The 4,670-nt window shown below is 46.0% G+C and overlaps 1 pseudogene; it reads left to right on the forward strand.

Moving 5' to 3' along the window:
* Positions 1-2,027: 2,027 nt before the first annotated feature.
* Positions 2,028-4,296, forward strand: LOC101324612 (ubiquitin-conjugating enzyme E2 R1 pseudogene; annotated as a pseudogene).
* Positions 4,297-4,670: the final 374 nt, after the last annotated feature.

Below are 4,670 nucleotides of genomic sequence, written 5' to 3' on the forward strand. Positions count from 1 at the left end.
AAAACAAAAAACAAACCACTGAGTGCTTCTATTCCCTGCCATCAACACTGACAAACAAGCTCCAAGGAGTCAGGAATTAGGAATACTAAAGAACAAAGAAAGAAGGAAAATAGATGCAAAGCACCTGTAGCAATGCTAGCTAAACAAAAGAGTTGCTTCAACCAGGGAATTTATATGTGCCACTTAATAGGAAAGTAGCCAATCCCCATGAAATACAATTAGAATCCTATGGACACAGTAAGGAGTGTAAGAGGGCAGCTACAAGTACAGGGTATTTGGGAGAGGCCGACTTCATCTTAGCTCTGGATCTGAAGTGCCCGCCTAAGGGCAGTAGACTTAGATGGAATAGAGCAATAACCTGGTAGAAGGAAGGAGCAACGTGTGAGTAACTCACTCTCTCCACATGCAGCTTGTGGCTTGCTTGTATAGTTAAATATTAGAAAAGTTTGGCGCTGGGTAAGATTTTTCATTTATATGTCAGCTTTGACAATTCAACATTTTATGGCACTGATTGATAGCAGTGGCAAGATTATCTTTCAAACTTATGTGTTAAGAATGTTTTTGTTAAGAAAGGGGGAAGAAAACTTGGAAATTGAGGCCTAGGTCTCTTGCTACACATCTTTGGTAAGAAGTGGTAAAACCCTTATAGAAGATTCTGGGGACAAGTCTTACCAATTGTCTTTGGAGGAAATAGACTTATCCCTAGGGGAAGTAGCTAAGTGGATAGACAGAGAATTCCAAGCTGCTACTGGCATCATTTACGAAAACTAAATCTCTAAAGGGCCAACTAGAAAATTGGAACAGAAAGAAATCAAACTTTTTTTAAATTACTGTAATGCCTTTTCTTCTTGTTCCTGTCGTCACCTGAGCATATATATTTATTCACAAAGTAACTTGCTTATGACCGTTGATCATCGAAAAGACTACAAAAGTAGTCAAGGGCCGTGACCAGATGTCCAGGACATCCAGAGAGTAGTCTGTTTGTTAAAGAGCTAGGACACTTTATGGAAAAGTTCTGCAGAGGCTGGTGATCCCTGCTACATAGATCCTCAGATTAAATAAGGGTGTCTTTTTTTTTTTGCGGTACGCGGGCCTCTCACTGTTGTGGCCTCTCCCGTTGTGGAGCACAGGCTCCGGACGTGCAGCCTCAGCGGCCATGGCTCACGGGCCCAGCCGCTCCGCGGCATGTGGGATCTTCCCGGACCGGGGCACGAACCCGTGTCCCCTTCATCGGCAGGCGGACTCTCAACCACTGCGCCACCAGGGAAGCCCAGATAAGGGTGTCTTATCACTAGTTCTAGATACTGATGAATGGAAGGGATTATTTGGGTTGATCACAGATGCCCAATTATCTGCAAACATTTGTGAGTAGTCTCATCAAGATGGCAAATCAACTAAATTGATGCAGTGGGTAAAGGTGAGAGTTTGCCAGACTTACTCTGAGGGCACAACTCTTATAGTCCCACTCTTTCCTTGACTAAGAAATAGAACCCTCCCTCTGAAGCACAGGAATATGTATTCTTAGGTTGTCATATGATGATCAAAAAGAGATACCCAATTTAATGCTAGTAACTGACCATGACAGAAGCTGTGAAGGGGAGTTCTCCAATCTCAAGCATCTTATGTAGCCATGCTCTTGGATGCCAAGAAATTATTCAGGTGACACACCTGATTTACTAGACCTGTTATCATTCATGGTTCTAAATAATGAGAAGATCTGTGATATCCAAAAGAAAGGTGGTACTATATAGGTGGAGGGAATTACAAAAGAATAAAAAGAACAATAACCAGCTTTATTGGGTGGGCTTTTAGAAGGCCGCTGAACAGTGTAAAGAAGAAGGGGGAAATTGACAGAATCCCTACCCAAAAACTCATAACATATTGTCATCTTTTGGGAGCTAAGAGAGCATCTTCAAAGCTAAATTTGACCCTTGCTCCTCAAAAAAAGGCCCCTTCAAATTCACGCCATATATTGCAGCTTGGATAAATTCAGATTTGCCTATTTCAGGATCAAATAAGGTATAGCAATGTCTGCCTGTTACCACGTTTTAAGTGGACATGGTTAGTATTGCTTGAGTCCTTCTTGGTAATAAATAATAAGCAACAACAATTACCTTTTTGGTAGTAAATATTAAGATGGTAGCAAGAGATCACTACTTTAAATAAGAAAATGGTTGAAACTAGAGTATTGATTCCTATTAACTCTTTTTTTAAACAGCCATATCTAACTTAATAAATAAGACGGTCTGTTCATGGGACCAACATGGAGACAGACAGACTAACAGGGATTAAATAAAGAATTCCCCTTTGGATGAGATCATGAGAAGAAAGAAGTTAAAAGATCTACACATGCTTGTGTCCCAGGCATTACACATCAAATGCTTTTTCTGCATGTATTAAGATGATCGTATGATTTTTATCTTCTCTTTTATTAATGTAGTGGTTGTTGAACCATCCTTGCATCCAGGGGATGAATACCACTTATCATGGTGGACGTATCTTAATTTATTGTCGAATTCAGTTTGCTAACGTTTTGTTGAGAATTTTTGCATCTGTGTTCATCAAGGACATTAGCCTACAGCTTTTGTTTCTGGTAGTGTTCTTATCTGGTTTTGGTATCAGGCTAATGCAGGCCTCAAGAAATGAATCTGAAAGTGGTCCCTCTTCTTCAATTTTTTTGGAAGAGTTTGAGAAGGACTGGCGTTAATTTTTCTTTAAATGTTGGGTAGACTTGACCAGTGAAGCCACCTGGTCCTGGGATAGAAAAAATTTAATGTAATCAGCAAGTGGATCTTAGTAGCCCAGGGAGAAGATTGTAATGTATGCTAGCGGTGCTATTGGTACCCCCGCCCAAATACCCCTTAAGGTGAGGAGTACACATTCCCTAGCTTATGTGAGTGTTAGCAAATATCAACTCACACCTGCTCCCCTATCTGGAGAATTTCCCTCAGCCAAACGGAAGCCAGTTTGACTGGGAGGCTACAGGCCAGCCCCATCCATCTCCCTGAGGTAGAACTTGGCCAAAGACTTTCAATCGACTGCTCTGCCTGCCTCTAGCTGGACTAAATCTATAGTACCTTTCCCTAAAAACTTCACAGTGATATCACACTAGGCACTCTCCAGACCCAATTCTTTTCCCCCCACCATATCCTGCTTCCCTCACTTTCTCCTGAGAGCGTTCCCACAAAAGCACATGTGTAAGAATCCCTATATCAAGCTTTGCTTCTAGGCAACCTGACCTGTAAGGCTTGGGAACAAAACATAATAGGAATCTGAGCGAACGAGGAACCACAGGAGTAGCGTGAAGGCAGGCAGACGGAAGGCAAATTTTCTCTACTCAACCATTTTCCATGGGTTTACACTAAAGAGAGTCAGTGCCACTGGACATATATACAACGAAAGTATACAAAAATTACTGAGGAAATGAGTGAATTATAAACACAGAAGCAAACTACTATAACAGCAACATAGGCAGGTGGAGCGCCCTGGGGCCCCAGGCGGCGCGGAGAAGGCAGGCAGCCCCGCCCCGGCAGCCGACCTGGCCCGCGGCCCTGCGCACCCAGGCCCCGGCCCCGGCCTCCACATCCACAGCCCGGCCGCTGGTGCCTAAGACCACAGAAGGCGCTGCTGCTGGAGCTCGAGGGACTGCAAGAGGAGCCGGTGGAGGGCTTCCGGGTGACTCTGCTGGACGGGGGCGACCTGTACAACTGGGAGGTGGCCATCTCCGGGCCTCCCAACACCTACGACGAAGGCGGCTACTTCCAGGCGCGCCTCAAGAGCCCCATCGACTTCCTTACTCCCTGCCGGCCTTTCGGTTCCTGACCAAGCTATGGCAACCCAACATCTAGAGACCGGTCCGTCACTCAGTTTGTGACCCACCCCCCCCCCCGAGCGGTGAGCTGCCCTCGGCGCGGTGGGACCCCACCCAGAACGTCAGGACCACCCTCCTCAGCGCCACCTCCCTCCTCCACCAACGCAGCGCCTCACCTGCCAACTTGGACTCCTTCGTGATGCGCAGGAAGCAGGAAGCGGGAAGCGAGCGAAGGCAAGACCGGGAGCGCACGGACGTCACTCGCAAGCAGGTCCTGGGAACCGAGGCGGAGGCGGAGCGGCGCGGCGTGCAGGCCGAGTCCTGCGACTGGCCGAGTCCTGCGTGACGACCGAGGCCCCGGCGCCCACCAGGGCTCAGAGCTCTTGCACAGGACGACGACTACGAGGGAGTGCGGTGAGGCCGAGGCCGAGGCCGACAGCTGCTTCCGGCACGACGAGGACGACCCGGGCAACGAGGGGTCCTGACACGGCGTTCCCCACGTATAGACTTACAAATTTTACCTCAAAAAAAAAAAAAAGGTAATATAAATATCTTAGTCATATTAAATAATTTACGCCTCAGAATGCTGTTGCGAAATCTTAGAGCAATCTCTTATGGCCTTCAACTACAGCTTAGCGATTATCACAGTTTCTGTGAGTCGTTGGTTTAAAACCTCTGGATTAAACCCATGCAAGGCTCCGCTCTCACATGTATATTCCCTATAAAAGGATATACCCCTCAGTTCTTTCGCACACATCCTCAAGAAACTACGTGTATTTAATAGTTTTTTTTTTAAATTAATTAATTTACTTTTTGGCTGTGTTGGGTCCTCGTTTCTGTGTGAGGGCTTTCTCTAGTT

The sequence above is a fragment of the Tursiops truncatus genome, chromosome 12, assembly GCF_011762595.2.
Source record: "Tursiops truncatus isolate mTurTru1 chromosome 12, mTurTru1.mat.Y, whole genome shotgun sequence".
NCBI lineage: Eukaryota > Metazoa > Chordata > Mammalia > Artiodactyla > Delphinidae > Tursiops > Tursiops truncatus.